General features: G+C 47.1%; 1 protein-coding gene across 11 annotated transcripts in view; it reads left to right on the plus strand.

Moving 5' to 3' along the window:
- Positions 1-483: 483 nt before the first annotated feature.
- The window catches only part of LOC142463912 (endoplasmic reticulum-Golgi intermediate compartment protein 3-like), a 102,716-nt gene continuing 80,973 nt past the window's right edge, over positions 484-22,226 (plus strand). For 3 of the 11 annotated variants that reach the window (XR_012787528.1, XR_012787529.1, XR_012787530.1), the window contains exons 1-4: positions 6,607-6,802; positions 10,981-11,056; positions 17,863-17,944; positions 19,302-19,414. The gene's annotated coding sequence lies outside the window, so the exon portion shown is untranslated. Of the gene's footprint in view, positions 906-6,582; positions 6,803-7,497; positions 7,934-10,980; positions 11,057-17,862; positions 17,945-19,301; positions 19,415-22,226 lie in introns of those variants that run through there. The other 8 variants (XR_012787535.1, XR_012787533.1, XM_075566764.1 and 5 more) reach the window with 8 other exon arrangements.

Consider the following 22,226-nt stretch of genomic DNA (forward strand, 5'->3'; position numbering starts at 1 on the left):
ACCGTGTGCCTGATTCTTCTTCTTCACTGGATCTATTTGTTACACCAGGAGCTCCCCAGAACCAGCGCACTGGCGGTTAAGTACCCCACTATCACCTGTTTGTTTGAGTGCGTGCTCTACCATCATTCCACTTGTGCTGACAAGACACCAGGAACTAGACCTCTATTCCCGTGCACAGCGGACACCAACCCAGACCCAGAGACTGCCACAAAGGGCCCTTACTTACTGTACAGCTATCTCTTTGGACTTTGGGGGTTATAGGTTGGAAAGAGGCTTATCCTCCCAGCCCGTACAGAGGGATAGGATGTTTATTTGTTTGTATATGTAGCCCCGGTATCCCTCATGGGATTGTCACATGCTGCAGCGTAGCCAACAGGGCGGCTGCAATTAGATAGATAGGAGTATAGCAGCTTCAGAGGCTGCAGTTTACATGTTGCTAGGCAACCAGTGAAGCTGTGAGATGAAGACAGTTTTGAAGAGTGACAGTTGAAGCTGGGAACTGGGTAAGTGAGGGTGCAGGGGAGCAGTAGCCCCTTGCACTAGGCTAGTCACCCCCATAGGCTCCAGATAACTATTATCCTTGCCCCAGCTTGTGGTTACTTCAGGGACAGGCCTTAAGGAGATCTTCCCCTTTAGCTGTTTGATTAGCCCAAGGAACCACTGATCGGCGCGCAGCCTGATCACTGGGTCTGGGCTCAGACCCCCTCTAGATAGAGACTTCACGGAGGACAACGCCACGCAGTGACTGTGGCCTGCGGGCTGGAGACGGACCAGCCCCAAGGTATAGACGGTACGGTGATATTATCCACGCCGGAATTCACCCCGCGCGTAGGCGGACGGCACGTCGGATCAAGCGGCTCCCATTCAGTTATCTTGCTGTACCCGGGTGCCGGAGCCCCGGGCAGGTACCTATAGTAGTGCACTAACACTCCACAGGATAGCGCTATCTCCAACACATTGGGTGGGCCTGGACATAAGGGACATCAGGGAATTGGTGCCCAGCACCTAGGTACTTTGGGGGACACCTATGTTGATGTGTGGGGTGGTGAACTTCTATACATATGGTTATTGAAGTGAAACTTCTTTAGTGGCACCTCATTCGAACTGGGGCAAAAATGGATTGTGGAGACAGAAATGAAATGGATGTGACGTCAGTGCTGGAAGTTGAGGCCGGGCTGTGTTCTGGCTCAGCCTGACCCCAAAACTGACATCAGCCGCTCCTAATGGCCCCTGCTCCCCCCATACGTCCGCTGCCATGCCGCGCATGCGCAGTAGTCATGGGGACGCAGAGGAAAGCCACGCATGCGCAGAAGTGGCTGGCAGCGGCGCCGTTCCCCGCCCGCTGCCATGCCGATGGACAGGAGGAGGGAGGCTGGCGCCGGCGCCGCTCCTAACGGCCTCCGTTACCTGCCCGCTGCCATGCTGCCCCATCATGCCAGCTTCTCTTCCGCCCACTCCACCGGCTGAGCAATGATTGGCTGCGGCCTGCGCATGCGCCGCTGGGCAGCAAGGGGCGCTGCTCAGCTGCCGCCAAGCTCTGTGCGGCTATAGTCCAGCGCTGCCATTCCCCCCACACTGTGCCCTGTCGCCTCCTCCGGTAACTGGGACTGGGGGGGTTTGAGCGCGCCGCCGGGGGAGGGGGGGTCTGCTCAGAAGACTCAGACTGAGCCCCCCAGGTCCGGAGCTCCGCCGGGGGTGGTGGGAGTCAGGAGAGAGAGGGGGCAGGACACAGACAGAGAGACATACGGTGTGTACACACAGAGAGATACACATACACTGACACACACACACTGAGAGACATACACACACTGACATACATACACACACACACTGACATACACACACACTGACTGACATACACACACACAAACACACTGACTGACACAAACACACTGACTGACACACACACACACTGACTGACACACACACACACACACACACACACACACTGACTGACACACACACACACACTGACTGACACACACGCACACACTGACTGACACACACACACACACACACACACACACACACACACACACACACACACTGACATACACACACACTGACATACACACACATTGACTGACACATACACACATTGACTGACACATACACACACACACACACAAACACACTGACTGACAAACACACTGACTGATACAAACACACTGACTGACACACACACACACACACACACACACACACACTGACTGACACACACACACACTTACTCTGACGCACGCACACACTCTGACGCACGCACACACTGAAGCACGCACACACGCGCACACTCTGACACACACACACTCTGACACACGCACACACACTGACGCACGCACACACACACTCTGACACACGCACACTGACACACGCACACACGCCCCAGTGATGTACCGAACACCGCCCCTGAAAGATGTGCCTATTCCTTCCCCTCCGTGAGCTCACGCACCCGCTCAACATTCTGATGCTGGTACTGCTGCCAATAAACACATACACACACTGACGCATGCGCACGCACACTGACGCCCACGCACACTGACGCGCACGTACACTCTGACGCACACGTGACGCGCACGCACACTCTGATGCGCACGCACACTCTGACGCGCACGCACACTCTGACGCACACGCACACCCTGACGCGCACGCACACTCTGACGCATACGTGACGCGCACACTCTGACGCGCACGCACACTCTGATGCGCACGCACACTCTGACGCGCACGTGCGCACTCTGACGCACGCGCGCACTCTGACGCATGCGCGCACTCTGACGCACGCGCGCTGACACATGCACGCACACCCCAGTGATGTATGAACACCGCCCCTGAATGATGTGCTTATTCCTCCCCCCCCCCGTGAGCTCCCGCACCCATGATGCTGGTACGGCTGCCAATAAACATGACCCCGCCAATCAAATTTACTCATACTCTAAGCAGTAATAATATTATTGTTACTTTATATGTTGCTGACAACACACAAAGAAGTTTCACTTACTATGCGCGTGCACAGCACACACAGCTTTTTTTTTGCATATTACTGTGTGGTACAGAGTACCAAGGTTATTAGTTATAGTGCATTATTATTATTATTATTGTTCCTGTAAGAGGACCATCCCACCCTGTTGGGAACCCTTACAGGTGGAGGCGCTGTATCCGAATATTGTATTGTATGTCTTTATTTATATAGCGCCATAAATGTACATAGCGCTTCACAATAGAAATACATATCATATAAATAGAAACAAAAAGAGAACAGCGCAAAAAAACCATTGTGTAGTATATTAAGATAATTATTTATAATGTGAGGGTGAGTATTGCACGTACATCAAAAAAAAGGGTTAATAGCATGACATGTTAGCTTCCCTGACGAAGTACGGAAGTACGAAACGCGTAGGAGAGGGCGCGTTCCTTCATTTTTTACTCATATCCCCATTGCGGCTTTATACTTGAACATCTGTTTTATTGTGGGACTTGTCCGGGACTTGCTTTACCGCTCGATTGCTTATCGCTAAGGAGTGACGCATCAAAGACGCGACCGAGAGACGCTGACGGATGACGTCACACGCCAACGTGGACTAACCAGGAAGAAACGTGGCGATCAACCCTTGAGAACAATTGCTGAGAGCTCCGTGAAGACACGGGAAGGTTCCCCAACGCTGAGCTGCATATTCTGAATCCGGATACCAGCATCTTGAGGGAGGACGTCTAATAACCGGTGTCTGCATCCTGCTGTGCCTGCCGAGTGGTAACATGTCCCTAACATGTCATGCTATTAACCCTTTTTTTTGATGTACGTGCAATACTCACCCTCACATTATAAATAATTATCTTAATATACTACACAATGGTTTTTTTGCGCTGTTCTCTTTTTGTTTCTATGTAGCCTGGTGTTTGAGCCATTCCCACTGATCAGCAGCACAAAACCCCAACCTTACCATCAGGTTGTATTGTATAACTCATTTCTAAGTCACTATTTACATCACAGACCACATATGAGCGCAAGTCTTTTCTGTTTTCACTCATATCATATAAATAACAGATAATATAAATAACAGGTCATGGGAATAAGTGCTTTAGACATAAAAGTAACATTAAGGAAGAGGAGTCCCTGCTCCGAGGAGCTTACAGTCTAATTGGTAGGTAGGGAGAATGTACAGAGACAGTAGGAGGGAATACTAGTAAGTGCGTCTGCAGGGGACCAAGCTTTATGTGTCATGTGTCCAGGATTATCCAGTGCTATTCATATGCTTCTTTAAGCAAGTGTGACTTAAGGTGGGTCTTAAAGGTGGATAGAGAGGGTGCTAGTCGGGTATTGAGGGGAAGGGCATTCCAGAGGTGTGGGGCAGAAAGTGAGAAAGGTTTAAGGCGGGAGAGAGCTTTAGATACAAAGGGGGTAGAAAGAAGACATCGTTGAGAAGAACGCAAGAGTCGGGATGGTGCATAACGAGATATTAGGGCTGAGATGTAAGGAGGGGCAGAAGAATGTAAAGCTTTAAAAGTGAGGAGGAGAATTGAGTGCGTGATACGGGATTTGATAGGAAGACAGGAGAGTGATTTCAGCAGGGAAGGCGCTGAGACAGATTTAGGAAAGAGTAGAGTGATTCTGGCAGCAGCGTTTAGTATAGATTGTAGGGGAGACAGGTGAGAGGCAGGAAGGCCGGACAGCAGGAGGTTGCAGTAATCGAGACGGGAGAGAATGAGGGCCTGAGTCAGAGTTTTAGCAGTCGAGTAACAGAGGAAAGGAATAATCAGGTAACCATAGGCTCCCAGCGGCGGAGGTTCAGGCCTTCTGATCAGGTAACGCACCACACACGGTAACACAAGTGTATTTCCACATATGGTCCCCATCTGCGATTGGGGGGTGGCAAACTGTGTTACATATAATTCATTAAAACTGTATTGTTTAAAGTGACGGGCTGAATGAAGCCATTGTTTAATTTCCCCAAATCCCTGGCCATACCACTGCACGTCTCTTACACATAAATACAAAATAGAAAATGGGGAGAAAAGAGGGGGGAAAAGAGGGGACCAATAGTGTAATATGCCAAAATAGATATATTGGTATAAAAAAAAGAATCTCACTCACAAGCAGACTTGAAATATAGAGATAGCGGTACTGGCTGCATGGACACACTGGACCACTGGATCATATATCGGATATTCCAGGTTGGTATTGGCTGGGCATCAGACTCCGGTAGCTCCACGTGGCGTCTTCACAGTTCGCGTCTGTAGACGCAGCTCCGTTCCGGGTATGCGTGCGCACTCTGTGTCTCACTCGTTGTGCATTCCAGGCCTCTGCACCAATCACCCACCTGTAGACAGTGTCCAAATTCAGGACAGCCCAGATCAATACTGGACACCTGGATACCAAAAATTCATGTGACACCTTCAGTGGCCATGTTTGATTCTGGCACAGGTAGGGTTGCCAGGTGTCCAATATTGAAATGGACAGGCCTGTATTTGGACACACTGTCCAGTAAAAAATTAGAGGTAATACTGGTCATGTATGTGTCCGGTATTAACTCTCTGGACATAGTGACCTGACCGGCTTGGGGGGTGAGGGATTTCCGCGAGCAGGGCTGCTGCTAGGGGGCTTGGCAGTTTCCTTTATCCTGATCGGCTGCTGGTGGGTAATGCAGGAGGTGGTGTCAGGAGCCTGAGGCCAAGGAGAGGAGGAAACAGCATGGAGCGGAGAGGTGTGCGTGCCTGCATGTCGCACCTTTCACCATTGTGTCCAGTATTTTTGGAGAAGCCACCTGGCACAGTGCCCAATTAGTTTGGTTTGGACCATGGTCAAAAGTGGCCATCTTTGTTGAGGGCAAAAAAAGACTGCGGTACAGCTGCCATCTTTGATTGGGGCAGAATGCCTTTGGCTGCGTCCAGGGTTGCAGCAGCCGTGCAGAGGCGCGCTGAGGCTGAGGAAAGCGGGTGCTTTCCCTGGCCTTGGTTCGCGTGCCGTCCGGGGGCGTGTCAAGGGGCGGGCCAGTGACATCACGGAGCTGCTTCGCCCTCATTGGGCGAACCGCTCACGTGACCGGCCCTGCGCTCCCGTGAGCGCTTGAATCTAAAAATTTCATAAGACCTACGTTTCCGCACGCTTGTGGAAGTGTGCGCGAGCCCCTGCTAAAGCCGTTCTCATTGGGCTGCAGGGGCTCACTGGTAAGCGAGAGCGCGCCTCAGCGCTGACCATGCCCGAGGCCTTTGTGGTTGTGAATACCTACAGAAACAATGTGTCCCCATGGGACTGAAAGGGATAATATTCCATATGCATGTCCTGGGGACAGTGGACTTTAATCAGAGAGAAAGTAAAGAAATCTACTTTTTTTTGCCAAAAGAGTATATATACAGCATTTAAATTATAGTCAATACTTCTGTCCTGCAAACTGATGGGCTCCCTGCCCTATTTAAAAATAGCTATTACATGCCGTGATGGGAAATGTTCCCTCATTAAACATGGCCGCCGTGTTCCCACTTAAGGGCACAGTTACCAGAATCAAAGATGGCTTCCGATTGCTTCATTGGCGTGTCAGACGCTAGGTGACGCAGGAGTGTACACGAGCGTGCTCCCCGCGGCAGCACATGCGCACAAGCGCACAAGCCTCCGGGCCCTTTCCCATTGTCTGACGCCCAGCCAATGAATGAAGGACGGAAGGGTTTAAGGGACCCGGAAGTAAAACGGCCGCTTGCGGGCTCTGCTTCCGGAACGGGAAGATGGAGGCGCTGCACCAGCTCAAGCAGTTTGACGCTTACCCCAAGACGTTGGAGGACTTCAGGGTGAAGACGTGCGGCGGGGCTGTAGGTGAGGGAGCGGGCACCGGGGTGTGCGAGGGGCGGAGGAGGCCTGGGAGCGCGAGGGGGACTGCAGGGGGTGAGGGAGGAGAGAGTAGGGGGGTGAGGGAGGAGAGGGTAGGTGGGTGGGTGAGGGAGGGGAGGAGAGGGTGGGTGAGGGAGGAGAGGTTAGGTGGGTGAGGGAGGAGAGGGTAGGTGGGTGAGGGAGGAGAGGATAGGTGGGTGAGGGAGGAGAGTTTAGGGGGCCTACAGGGGGGTGAGGGAGGAGAGTAGGGGATGTACAGGGGTGTGTGAGGGGAGAGATGGGGACCTATAGGGGGTGAGGGAGGGGAGAGTAGGGGGGGTGAGGGAGGGGAGAGTAGGGGGGGTGAGGGAGGGGAGAGTAGGGGGGCTGAGGGAGGGGAGAGTAGGGGGGCTGAGGGAGGGGAGGATGGGAAATCAGGGGACCTGCAGGACGAGGTGTTGGTCTATGCTAATAGTGTCGGTGACGTCAGGCTGCGGTCGCTGGAAAAATCAAATTGAGATGACTTCCAGCGATCAGACCAAGCCGTCGCTCTGTCGCGCCGTGCTTACTATAAGCCCACGCGACGGCGACAATGCATTTGTCTTGACGTGACGTTGCTGTTGCCGGCACTATAAGCACAGTCTAAGGAGGAGAGGGACTAAGACCAGATGCATCACAGTGCACCACCAGAATCCTAGTGAGACACGCATCACACTGCACCACCAGCATCCTAGTGAGACACGCATCACACTGCACCACCAGCATCCTAGTGAGACACGCATCACACTACACCACCAGCATCCTAGTGAGACACGCATCACACTGCACCACCAGCATCCTAGTGAGACACGCATCACACTGCACCACCAGCATCCTAGTGAGACACGCATCACACTGCACCACCAGCATCCTAGTGAGACACATCACAATAGACCTGATGAGACGCACAGTATCACAATATGATCGCAATTTGCACCGTAATAAAACTTTCAAGATCGTCCATCTGCTTACAGGACACATGCACAGGAGTGTATGAGAGAATTGGCCTTTTGTGTTTCTTGAGACTTCAAACCAGATGAGTTTGGGCAATAATAGTTTCCCCACAGTATGAGTAGTAAGAAAATGATCTGTCCAACGGTAAGAAATACATCATTAACGGCTTTAATTCATTTGAAAACATGCGGTCATAATACATCTCTAAGGCGCATCGTTTTAAATACGTTAAATACGTTACTTTTAAAATAAATATAATCCAGCTGGCATCACGTGCAGGGTTAGGCCAATTTCCCAGTGCCCGCTGCTGCGGGTGCACCACACACCAGAGCAAAGCCCTCTATGGGGCAGGCCCCTGTCGCCGTGTGTGCGCAAAGCGCGATGACACGTCCACTGGCAGGGAAGACAAGAATTTTGCCTTTCCTTGCCGTGACGCGATCACATGGTCAGCGGACAGCCAATAGAAGGGCAGATAGTGTTTTCCAACTCCAGTCCTCCGGGGACCCCAACAGGTCAGGTCTTAGGGATATCCCTGCTCCAGCACAGGTGGCTCAGTGAAAGTGACTGAGCCACTGATTGACCCACCTGTGCTGGAGCAGGGATATTCTTAAGACCTGACCTTTTGGGGTTCCCTGAGGACTGGAGTTGGGAAACACTGGTGTAGACCAATGGCAGTGCTGATTTGTGCTGTGCTTTGACGTCATCGGCGCCCCCCTTAGCATCCCATCGCTCCCCCTAGACAGCACATTGCGGCTTTTATCTGTGCACGCTCCGGCGCGAGTGCACCCGTGAACACTGCGGCCGTAGCCTTAGGGATGGGATTAAGCAAAGAGTTCAAACAGTGCAAAGTTGACCCTTTGTGGGTAGAGGGGAGGAAGATGGTTGCAACTTATGGCAGTTATGTCTGTATGTTTATTTTTTTAAAGGTTTCTTCATAATGTGCAGTAATGTCTTGTTTTCACCAAGTTTTCCCCCTAATCACTGATTTTTTTTTAAAGAAAAAATGTATTCTTCTTAAAGAATGAGTTCAAACCTAAAGTCATATCTGCTATGCCTCTCACTTAGTGACGTTAATAGATCTGAAAAAACATCTGAGGCCATTGGTGAGATGTTTTTTCTGATCAGACCTTTTGTAGTCTGAGTGGAAAGCAGCTCTGTGCTGCCTGCAGGAGTGTAGAACATGAGTAAACAGGGTTTGCTGTGTGAACACTCGAGTACCAGCTTCGGGCCCATTTTTATACAAATGTTAGTAGGAAAACAAATTAACAAAACTTATTTATTTTGTATCTGCTTTAAAGATCAACTCACTGAGCTCACTTTCAGGGTGGGTGATGTTGGGTGGCACTTGTTCATAACACATCAATACCCCCCTTCCCCCCACCCTCCCTGGTTTGAGTTGACCCTTACAGTGCCCTAATAACGTACCAGTGACACTACAGGGGCAATTCAGGCTGACTGCTTTTGACGTAGCAGGCAGCCCGATCACAACAGATGTTGGGGCCTCTTCCAGTATCCGGGCGCCAGTCGGGATCGCCCCAGGATTACGTGACCTAGATGTGCCGGCTGTCAGACCCCTGGCGCTCCAATAGTTAATTCTATGAGATTTTTTTTTTTCAAAATGTATACAGTAGTTGGCGCGATATTACCGTGCGGTCAGTGCTGTCTGCGTGCGCACAGGCGGGAGCTCCTCTAACCTGTTTGTCCGTGAGCACCGAGTGTGAGATATGGTATAAATGTGGGTCTGCGTGTTGGTGGCTGCAGGCGATTTGGTCTTTGTTGCAGTGTGCTGATTGTTCTGCACGCAGCGTACAGAAAGCTGAGTCCTTGGTGAAGGGGGAAGATGTACATTTGCCAGGAGCTAATTACTTGGCAAACTGGTGGCGTTTAACGCTCTTGTAATGTTTTCGAAATCTGTAGATCCGGGTTGGGCCAACGCCAGTCCTCAATTGCCACCAACAGGTCAGGTTTTTAGGATATTCAGTGATGTTGCGGCTTCCTATTGGCCAGCGTGGCGTCAGAGCTTTTAACCGCCATTTTGTTTCCCCTTGTGGAGACTATTCAGGTTTTACCTTTACTGCTGTAATGTGCCCCCCAAACCTGCTTTATTCCGCCCCCCACACTACGTTACCTGTTATGAAAGTGACCTCATGTGACGCCCTTTGAAGCACTGTAACCTTATTTTATTTGTTACCAAGCTGTTATTTCTTTTACGTCTGCAGTACGGTGTCCACAGGGCAACTCCTGCTATTCTCCGGCTACAAGGGCTCTTATCAGATATAATGCCCGATCTCATCTCCTCGGATAAGGTTCTTTGATCTGCTAATGTTAATAAGTTAGAGAGGCGGAACAGCCATATTACTTCCTTACAGGCTGGTTGAGGTAGCAGGCCTTAAGGGTTAGTCCATTCTAGGAACAGTGTTTTTATGACAGTGACATGTTTAAAGGGTCAGTCCCTCCTAGGGGCAAAGTGTACTAATGGCAGCGACATGGTTAATCTGTGAGGGATAGAAGCCTTTTTAACACAAATCTGACACCTATAAGTATTTTTACATCAGTCAGTTAAGTGAGTTTGTAAAAACACTGAGCTGAGACCTGGGAGTGGGTTGAACTTGGAGAGCTGGTACTTTGCCTTCCTCTGGCTGCTCCTGTCTGATGTCACTGCGTGTTCAACATGAGTTTGCACAGGCAAAGCCCCCTCTCTCCCCATCCCCTTCTCTTTACTGGCTCTGTGATAAGGACAGGGTGGGCTAAGGGTAAGGAAAACGCTTAATTGACAAACAGTGCCCCATTCAGAGACCCCTAAGAAATTTAAACTTGTAATTAATTTCCAAGAATGGGATCAACTAAGTCTTTACTGTTTGCATGGTTAGATTTGGAAGCCAATTGGACTACTACATTCTTTCCAAAAGGTTGTTTTATGGCCAGCTGCGTGTGATTGCACCATTTGCTGCATTGATTACAATGTTGCTGTCTCTGGGCCTTCCTCATAAAAATTCGCTCTGCCATATTTAAGAGGTCCCACAAAAATAACTTTATTTCACTGACATGAAAAACTGAAAGAGGATTCGTGAGGATGTGAATGGGGTTAGAAAAAGAACAATGCTCTGTGTATAGGACTGTGGCAGACTGCACCTTGTACTAAATACCCTTTGTTCTGTGACTCTTAATTCAATGTCTGATCTTTCTTCTAGTGACGGTGATCAGCGGCCTTATTATACTGATTTTCTTCTTCTCCGAACTGCAATACTGTACTACCTCACTAAGAAAGTAAGTCATCTGACAGTGAGAGCCACCTCTGCTACGCAGTGCTACTCCATAAGGAACCTTCCAGCGCCGCTTAGTACACATGGCCCTTAATGTTTGATCTTGTGGTGTAAATGTGGCCCATAATGTTGACATTGAAGGGGGGTGGGTAGTAATAGGAGGAAGATAATAATAATAATAGCATGTTCTTGTATAGCGCTGCTAGTTTTACGTAGCGCTTTACAGAGACATTTTGCAGGCACAGGTCCCTGCCCCGTACAGCTTACAATCTATGTTTTTGGTGCCTGAGGCACAGGATGATAAAGTGACTTTCCCAAGGTCACCCCGGGAATTGAACCAGGTTTCCGTGAGCCGCTCCTTCTCCCATTTGTGAAGGATAGATCTTGCCAAACTAACCTCATTTGTTTCTTTGAGGAGGTAAGTAGGAATTTAGACCAGGGTAATGGAGTTGATGTGGTCTACTTAGATTTTGCAAAGACTTTTGATATGGTTCCACACAATAGGTTGGTGTACAAAATAATGAAAGTTGGACTCAGTAATAATATATGCACCTGGATTGTAAACTGGTTAAAGGACAGACAACAGAGGGTTGTCATAAATGGAACTTTTTCAGGTTGGGCTAAAGTCGTGAGTGGAGTACGTCAGGGATCGGTACTGGGACCCCTGCTTTTTAACTTGTTTATTAATGACCTTTAGGTTGGCATAGAGAGCAAAGTCTCCATCTTTGCTGATGATACTAAATTGTGTAAGGTAATAGAATCAGAGCAGGATGTAATTTCTCTTCAGAAGGACTTGGAGCGACTGGAAACGTGGGCAGGTAAATGGCAAATGAGGTTTAATACAGATAAATGTAAGGTTATTCATTTGGGAAACAAGAATAAACAGGCGACTTACATATTACATGGGGATAAATTGGGGGAATCCTTGATGGAGAAGGATTTAGGAGTGCTTATAGACAGCAGGCTTAGCAATAGTGCCCAATGTCATGCAGTAGCTGCAAAGGCAAACAAGATCTTATTTTGCATCAAACGGGCAATGGATGGAAGGGAAGTAAACATAATTATGCCCCATTACAAAGCATTAGTAAGACCACACCTTGAATGTGGAGTACAATTTTGGGCACCACTCCTTAGAAAAGACATTATGGAACAAGAGAGAGTGCAGAGAAGAGCCACCAAATTAATAAAGGGGATGGCTAATCTGATTTATGAGGAGAGACCAGCTAAATTAGATTTATTTACATTAGAAAAGAGGCGTCTATGAGGGGATATGATGATTATATACACATATATCCGGGGACAGTACAAGGAGCCTTCAAAAGAACTATTCATCCCATGGGCAGGATAAAGGACTCAGGGGCATCCCTTAAGGTTGGAGGAAAGGAAATTTCACCAGCAACAAAGGAAAGGGTTCTTTACAGTAAGGGCAGTTAAAATGTGGCATTCATTACCCATGGAGACTGTGATGGCAGATACAATAGATTTGTTAAACTATGTTGGACATCTTTTTAGAAAGGAAAGGTATACAGTGATATATCAAATAAGTAAACATGGGAAGGATGTTGATCCAGGGATTAATCCGATTGTCATTATTTGGAGTCAGGAATGAATGTATTTTTCCCCTTATGAGGCATCATTGGATGATATGTCACTGTGGTTTTTTGTTTGCCTTCCTCTGGATCAATATATTGCAAGTACGGATATAGGATAAAGTAGAGGAAGGCTCCGCTTTTCGGCGATCCGGCGGTACCGAGAAGCGGGCCTCCATGTCTGCGCATGCACAGAATGGGCAGGAGTCGCGCATGCGCAGAATGGGGGTATTTGCCAAGGTTGCGAATGCGCAGAACGGTGCATTGCTGGTCCGCGCATGCGCACATAGCGAAAATCGGCGATTTTCGCTTTCCGGCGGGTCCTTAGAACGGAACCCGCCGTATTAGTGGGGCCCCGCCGTATTAGTGGGGCCCCGCCGTATTAGTGGGGCCCTGCCGTATTAGTGGGGCCCCGCCGTATTAGTGGGGCCCTGCTGTATTTGTCGTCTAAATTTGGCATAGGTTGAACTTGATGGACGTATGTCTTTTTTCAACCTTATCTACTATGTAACTATTTGTGGGGGGAGCTGCTGCTTTAAAAGTCCTGTAACAAAAATAGTGACACGGCACAAAATAGTTTTATATTTAGAGAGTTCTGCAAATAGGAAACATCCGGAGGATTCGGAAGTAAAATATGTGAGCAGAATTAAACAAAGCAAATTTGGGGCAATATTAGTGGAACTGTGGCCCATGTTTACTAAGTGATGCACTGCCATGCAGCGCATTCAAGTGAATGGGCTGCTATTCCAGGGGTAGGCAACTCCAGTCCTCAAGGGCCATCAACAGGTCAGGTTTTCAGAATATCCCTGCTTCAGCAGAGGTGGCTAAGTCAGAATGAAAGCCACTGATTGAGCCACCTGTGCTGAAGCGGGGATATCCTGAAAACCTGACCTGTTGGAGGTTCTTGAGGACTGGAGTCGTTGCCTACTTTTGGACTATATAGGGGTCTTCCAGCAGCAGTAGATGTCATTGTCACGGGAGACCAGGACTAATACCAGGAATCAATTTCACCGACAGAACACGAGAGTTTATAAAATTAATTTATTGGAAAAACATATCCACAACTATACAAAAGACACAAACATCACACATACCCAACTGGGGACACTGGGGGATACCCTGCCTAACTAGTTGCAGGGACCTACTTGCAGAGATTTCCCCTGTTCTCTTTCTTTGCCCAGTGCCTACAGGACTGTTTTTCAGGCCCGAGACAAGCACTGGATAGGACTCTGCAGGCTCTGTCTGCTAGGGGTCTCCCTCCCACCTTTTTATACACTTAAAGCTGCAGTTCAGTCAATAGTATGTTTGTAATGGTGCTCAACAGTGCTGGGACTATGTGAAAGGAGGGGAGTATATTGGGTAATAATTATATTTTGCAATGGTACTGTGCCTTTAGATGGGCAAAGGTACCCTGAAGGTAGGAGTGGGTTGCCAAAGACAGCCCTCTCTTTCCTCATTAGGTAGCCCCAGGTTTAGTACTCACTGAGTCTTCTTTCTTCCCCAGTCTCCCCTCCAAAGCGTGCAGCTGTATTAGAGTGTAGATCCAAAGCCAGGGTGTGCAGCGCACAGCAATAAGGAGGAGCAGGTCTTGCAGAAAAAATAGTCCTTTATTTAATTCATGGTGTGGGACAACGCGTTGAAGGTTTGCTGTTGTCCCACACCATGAATTAAATAAAGGACTATTTTTTCTGCAAGACCTGCTCCTCCTTATTGCTGTGCGCTGCACACCCTGGCTTTGCAGTTCAGTCAATATCCTGCATGTGTGGTTTTTTTTTAATAAATCAGTTCTGTAGTAAGAAAAAATACTTTTAGCATTTTCTGTTTTTAAAAAAACAACTTTGAAAGACCAATTTTCTTGTATTCTATTTTAACAGCCATTTGCTAAGGCACTGCCCCTTCATGTCCTGTCACAAGCCCTGGCACACCCCTTTGTCAGCCCTGTCCTCCCTCTAGCACATGTCAGTGCAGGAGTGCTCATGAATATTCAGGAGCTTCCACTGACTGACAGAAGCAAATAAAAACATATGCCAGCTCTAATTATGTCACCAAATTTTGCCTATCAATACATGGAGAACGAATTGATCTGCAGCTATACAGTTCTTTAGGTAATTAGAGATTGCACACATGAAACTATTGAAGTAAAAAAAAAAAAAAAAAAAAAAAAAAAGACTGAACTGCAGCTTTAAACGATACATTACAACACTCGGGGCCAGGAGCTGCCTACATGTCTGGCCCTGATTGGTGGGAAGGACTGCAGCATAACATTTGCAGCAATTCTACTGTAAACATATTAACCCCTGATTCATGAGGTGCTGCAACCAAGCAAATATATATACCCCCACACACACTACACCAATTTATTAGACAGGGGGTTGTGGCAGACTTAACCTTTATTAACAGCAGCCATATTTCCCCCTACCATCAGTCATGGCATAGCACCGTATACTAAACATGGGGCCTGTACCTTTTACCGCTTAGGCCCTCGGATTTTTTATTTATTTAAACCATTATAAGATTTTTCATAACATACAAAAACGTAATTCTACTAATAAAAATAATATAGGAATAAAAAGATGATGCAATTCAGAACTGTTTTACCTAAAAAGTGTATTTCCTTGAAGTATCGTCGTGATATATGGAATAACAGAATCAAGGGAACAAATATAAGTGTGTGCGGGTCTAGCAATCCAAACAATATCCCACGTGTGTTACATAACACTTACTACATTTTTTCTCTTGTTTATTCACCTCTAAATGCCATTTTTAATGAGTTTTAATATACTGCACTGGGATTCCTTTTCTATAGCAGGTTTAGCCACCTCCCCAGCAGTGCAAGATCTTTGTAACACTTTACTGTTTGTGATAATTTGTTGCCAGTGTTCCCAGCAGTTTGAGCTGCAAACTGTAACAATAGATAATGTTACCCTAGTAATGTAAGAATACATTGTAGCTGCTGAGTTACACTGACTGAAGGATTGATTGAAACTGAAAAGCAGCCATTAAGTGAACCCCGGGAAGCAGGATCTTTGCTGATCGATCACAGGAGAACTAATCGATCGGCAGCTTAGGTAATTAGTTTTCAATAAAGGTGATCAAAGGCTACATATAATAAAACCATTTTCTTTAAACACCGCAAATTATTTTAAAAAAATCAACATTTCAAATTGGCTTCTAAATATTTGTTTTAAGAAACTCTCTTTAGAACAAATTTATATAATGATTAGGGATTCCCTAATGTTTGAAACGCTTTTGAATTTGGCGTTTATCGGGGCACTTATGTCCTTAGTTCCTATAGTCTCCCAGCGACGCTGCTGTCTCTCACCTGTGCACGGGCGGCCACAAGACGGGGAGTTTAATAGGAACAGCTGCTTCATTTCCGGTGTTTCACGGTTAAAACCTAAAACTGGAATTCCCAACTCTGATAATTAAAGGGACAGCCCCACGTACCTGGCACAGAAAAGAAACAATATATTACTGTAGTTGACGTCCTTAGAAAGATTTTGAAATGTTTGCTGGGGCGGTTTAACCTAAACGTGATGTCACAACCACTCAGCTGTGACATCACACTGCGCGGGGAGATGGCTCCTCTGCTGCTGCTTTGATGTTTCTCTTTGGAATGTGAAACATTAAATATCTCCCAAAACATTGCTGTTCAGGTAGGACATGGCTGTGTTTATAACCTATTATATGATATTAATTATGTACAAAGGGTGTGTGTGCCGAGCACGCACGTTCTAAGTGACACATCTTTGTGTGTTGTCACTGAAATTGTAATTATTCTTAAGTCTTTCCTTGAATCAAAAACATCAAAATACAATACTGACAAAACACGAAGTTTGATTTACAACACACGTGCTCGGCACACCCCGTATTTTTTCTCTCTACTCCTCCCCACACCCCACCCCACACATCTCCCCCTTTTTTCCTCTCTACCCCCCCCACCCTCCCACACATCTCCCCCTTTTTTCCTCTCTTCCACCATTGTCTCTTCCACTCCCTCCCCCCAGCAGTCTGTCACTCCCCCCAAGTCTCTTATACTCCCCCCCCCAAGTCTTTCACTCCCTCCAATTCTCTCACCTCCCCCTCTCCAAGTCTTTCACTCCCTCTCTCCCATCCCAAGTCTCTCACTCGCCACCTTTCCCCACGGTCACTTGCCCCCTCGCCAAGTGTCACTCCCCAACTTCCAAGTGTCTCACTCTTTCCCTCTCCCCAATTATCTCTTACTCACCCCCCCTTCCCCAAGTGTGTCTCCCCCAATTGTAAGTGGTGTGGTAGCCGTTTGTGCGCATGCGCAGGTGGTGTTGGCCGTTTCAGAGCATGTGTGCATGTGCAAGCTATTCTAACTGCTGAAAAAGCTTGTGCGCATGCACGGGACAATCAAACTACTGCGCATGTGCGAACAATTATGGCTCCAGGTGCGCATGCAGAGACGATGCAGACTTTTTCTGCGCATGCTCGGCCATCGCTACTGCACTTCAAAAATTATGTCGGCATGTAGGGTGAACTGCCCCTGTGACGTATTTAGCGCCCCATAGTGGCTGCGTCGCGGGCATTATTTTTAGCTTGTTTTCTAAGAGGAGTCGCGTTCTGCAAGCGCATACCGGGCAGCCCGCAGGGAAAAGGAAGAGTATTCTCCTCCGTAATGGCTAACGCCATGATCACATGAGCCGCTCCTTCTGCCATAGTGACAAAAGTGTTCTTCAAGACTACAAGAGCATGTAGAGCGGTTTGAAAAGCCACACGGGCCTCGTCTTCATGAGCTGCGTAGACATTATGTATGTGATGAGCTCTCGCAACCTGTGAGCCTGCACGAGCTCCCTCACCCAACGTTAGACGGCAGATAAAACCGCGTCTGCCCACCTTTCCTACGTGTTGTAAGGACTGAAACCTAATTTGATCCTTGGATTTCTGGTGACTCCAGTCCTCGGGCCACCAACAGGTCAGATTTCCAGGGGAGCTCTCCTGCAGCACAGGTGGCTCACAGTGGCTCAGTTGAAGACTGAAGCACCTGTGCTGAAGCAGGGATATCATCAAAACCTGACCTTCAACAAGGTCCCTGAAGGTTGGTGTAACGCAGATCCATTCCAGGGACCCCTTCCCCCCCAGCTTGTCATCTTTTTTTATTTTTTAATTAAACGTAAGAATAGTGATCGCTGCTTTTAAACGCTAAGTGCAGTTGGATATTCCGTTTCTAACACGTACTAATCTTCTCCGTTTTCAGATCTATCCAGAACTATTTGTCGATAAATCAAGAGGAGAGAAGTTAAAGATAAACATTGATATCCTATTCCCACACATGCCTTGTGAGTACACACTTTGTTTTATTTTTTTGTTCTGTTTTTTTCCGTGGAGTTTTTATGTGAACACTTTGCATGAAATACAGAGTTTCCCGGCTGCAAAACCGGGCAGAAGCATTTTCACCACATTTATCAAATGAAAAATCTCCGGTTGCATTTAATCAGATTCCTTAATGAATGTGTTGCTGTTTTCTTTATCGCTTTTGCACCCGATTAGAACTTGTTATGTCTCGGCCTAATCTCCTATGTTACTATAGGATTCATTTAACATAGATGTAGCAGGCTTCATTATTCCTTCTGGTGAGATACGTACTGTGATTCTGTTCAGATCAACTGCCGTTGATGCCGATGTGTATTCTAAGTAATAATGGGTATGAACAGTGGTTGACAAATCACCAAAAAATCTACTCGCCACACAAAAAAATCTACTCGCCACCTAGTACCAAACGTGTGCTGCTTGGGCCAATATTTACTCGCCCGGGGGTTAAATCCACTCGCCCGGGGCGAGCAAATGTATAGGTTTGTCGAACACTGGGTATGAAGCATAAGCAGACCGCTCCGCTCCATGGTTGTGGATAGAAAACTTCTGTTTAAGCATAGGGGCAACACCAGTAGCTAGCAAGATGTGACCTTGAACTTACGCCTGCGCGTTTTGTGATCTACATCACTTCATCATTGCGATAGGGGGAGGTAGGTGCTGAACCACGTAGGGCTGTCCAGTGCTGCCTCTTGCTGGGTACTTGTGTCGCACCTATGCTTAAATAGCTTTTCTTTTTATATACCCACAACTCTGGAGCGGATTGATCTGTTCAGGCTTTGTCTCGTTATCCGTAGGCTTCATTGGCAGTTGATTATAACAGAATATCATAGAATATACTCTGGAGTGTTTCAATCCCTTTAAGCTTCATTGAGCTTTTAGAGACTGGTGTGGACTCCTTGTTGAGCTGTAGGTCAGAGCCGCATGGATGTTACTTTGTTGATGCTAATAATGGGATATGTTGATATTGTGGGTAAGGCTGAGATTATAGTAGGCGCGAGTGACGGAGTGCAAGGCATTGCTCGAGCGACCCAGTGTGGACGCGTCACAAGGCTGGATCGGCCCTCATTGGCTGAACCGCTCACGTGAGGCGGCCGCCGCGCAAAAAAACAAATTAATTTGTAGCTTGAAAATTCGGCCCGCGCACACTGGCTGCCCTCCGACTTCCACAGACTTGTTCTCGCAGCGCTCGCCGTCGCGGTTACTATAGACGCAGCCCAATAACCGGATATGTTATCACAAGACACTATGACACGGCTGTAGTTTGTAAAACCAAACCGACGACCTCTTCATGACCGTGTGCTTTGTCTGACTTTAACATTTAAGCATAGACGCGATGGATGTAGCCGCAGAGCAGCAGTTGGATGTTGAACACAATCTCTTCAAGCAGCGGCTAGATTTAGTGGGGAACCCGGTTACTTCAGAAGCAGAAAAGCACGGTACGTATTGGGAATAAAGGTTCACGGGCAGTTATCTAAATGGTAAGTGGATGTAAAGGGCTTGTGCGGTAATTGAACATTTTCAATATTTTGTAGTAGGGAAAATGCAGTAGGTATTTGATCCTAAATCATTCCAACAATATCAACCTATATCCTTATATCTTCAAGGACCAACTGAAGTCACGTTTATTACCAAGCATTTATATAGCCGTGTCACATGACCCACTTATACACCCTACAATGTCTCTTCTCTGTAGCTCTCCAATGACATCGCTTACATTGTAAGTTTTTCATGGCAAGATCTTTCCCCCCTTAAGTTTCCTTGGATCTGTTCTGCAGCTTTCCCTAATGTGACCCCTCTCTTCTCCCTTAGACTGATGCCCGCTGCTAAGGTGGGGGCCCGAGTTCCCCGCCCTTATCTTACCCAACACGTGGCTGTAGGTCAGACAGAGTGAAACATACCACAGTAATGTGAATACCAAGAGTATTTGTATACCAAAGAAAGAAAGTACTCAGTTTAAGTTAGCACTCAAGTATCAGTAATGACGAATGTCAATATTAAAAATAATCTTTATTAGAATACTTATGATTAAAATAAATGGTGCAATGAAATGAGTAAAAAGGGAGCAAAAATTAAGGGTTAATTTCCTATTGGAGCTTGGAACTGTAGTTTGAATAGTAATGTTACATTATTACATCCTCTCGGTATCAGGTAGACTGCTTCTCAGCGCAGGCTCCACTCCTCGATGCAATCTGGTCACCCAGCGTCCGTTGAGTCGTACCGCTGAGTCGACTGGTTCCAGACCACTTATAATCGCACGAGGTCCCCCAGGGTCACAGCAACTCTGCCCCCTCGTGCTCGACCAGGGACTCTTAACGTCTCTTCTGTAGTCCATCTTCTCCTGAGACTGTCATTGGCTGAGGCCATGTTCATCACAAGTCACATGCTGATCATGCTTTGGGGAGGATCCAGGCATTTGGCAGTGCGTTTCTGCTGCATCCACTTACAAAGGGGGTTACACCTAGTTGTAGTATCCCCCCCTGTGTTATGTCCTGTGTAAAGCACGGCATATGTTGGCTGGCACCATATAAACCTACAATATCAAATTATTCAATTGGGTGTGAAACTTTCCTTTCTAGTACAACATAGAACAGTAGGTTTAAACTTTATTTTTTTGGGGGGGTAAGGAACCTATAAGTTTATTGTGAGTCTGCGGAGCCCCAACCCTCTTTAATAGCATTTGGGATCAGATGCATTGTTAGGAACACCAACTCTCTTTAAAAGCGCGTCTGAGATCAGATGCATTGTTAGGAACCCCAACCCTCTCTAATAGTGTTTCTGGGATCAGATGCATTGTAAGGAACCCCAACCCTCTTTAATAGCGTCTGAGATCGGATGCATTGTAAAATCTTCTGTGTTTGGTACCATTTTCAAATAACCTGAAAATTGCAGGGAACCCTTTAAGAATGCCCGGGGAACCGCTGTTGAAAAACTACAATACTGCATTATCATGCTGCCAAGAGCCTCATATGTGACACTTAACGCTGAATACACATTATAGAACATAATCTCACTCAGCGGGAAGTGGTGGGGTCCGCGGGGATACATTTACATATTCAGAGTATTAACAACCCTATCACCCCAATCCCCTTAACGCTCAAGGTAAAACAGCAATCCCCTCCATATCTGTGTATATCTGCTTCAGCCCTTGTCTCCCGACAGCTGAATGAAGCCTCCGCAATGATCTCCCAGGTACTGCGGTTGCAGCGCCTCTTCATGTTGTGCTACCACATTTTCTCATCCCATCCTCCCATCTTACTTTTTGGTTGTCGTCTTGGTCTTTCAATCTCTCTTGTATCCTGTTGAGTACCGTCTTTGTCCAAGAATGGTCATTCCTTGTCATATGTCCGGCACATCGCTATTTTCATTTCTTCTCCCTTATGATGTCACAGAATTTGGTTTGGTTTCAAACCCAGTCATTCTTTTTCTTGTCTCTGTGTAATACCCAGCATGCATCTCTCCATACTTGTTTGGGTTCTGAAGATTCTGAATTATCTTCGCATTTAGGGTCCATGTTTCACATCCATATATGAACATGGGCAGGATACACTGGTAGAAAGCTTTCTACTTGAGGCACATTGGAAGGTTCCCTTGAAATATACTCCTGTTTCTTCCAAATGCTCACCATCCTATCTTCATTCTTCTGTTGATTTAATTCGAAAGGCTCCCATCCATTGTGTGTTTGCATATTCTGAATAGTGGGGTCCCCTTAGCTGAATCGCACTGTTCTTAGCTTGTGGTCCCCCACAGTTAGAGGTGTTTACCTTTTTATGTGCCGTAAAAGGAAAGATGACCATGCGGTGACACTACAGCTTCCTTTTGGACCATTGGAGTGATGCTTGTGTGGCAGCCATATTGATTTCCCAAAAGGGAACCAGAACACTGGCGCCCAAAAATATCAAGATCTCAAGAACCAGGGGGTCTCCAGAGCGAAAAACAGTGCGGTTCAGCTCAGTGGGACCCACTGCTTCACATACTGTGTGACATAACGAATTAAATGTTGAGTTGGCTTTAAGTTTTATCTGGGAAGTTGCGCTCATGGAGAAGGTAACCCGTTGCATCACTGCACCGTGGCACTCATGGTTTGGGTGTATTGCTACTGATATTTGTGAAGCTCCCCAGCTCATCTCTCTCTATTTTATTAATTATCATTTGATGTTATTCAATAGTGTCTGTAACGACCCTACAATAAATGAAAAAACAAATGTGGGGCTTGTAAATGGCAGACGTTTGGTGGCATATGTTAGGTAG

This window comes from Ascaphus truei, chromosome 12, assembly GCF_040206685.1.
Source record: "Ascaphus truei isolate aAscTru1 chromosome 12, aAscTru1.hap1, whole genome shotgun sequence".
Lineage (NCBI taxonomy): Eukaryota > Metazoa > Chordata > Amphibia > Anura > Ascaphidae > Ascaphus > Ascaphus truei.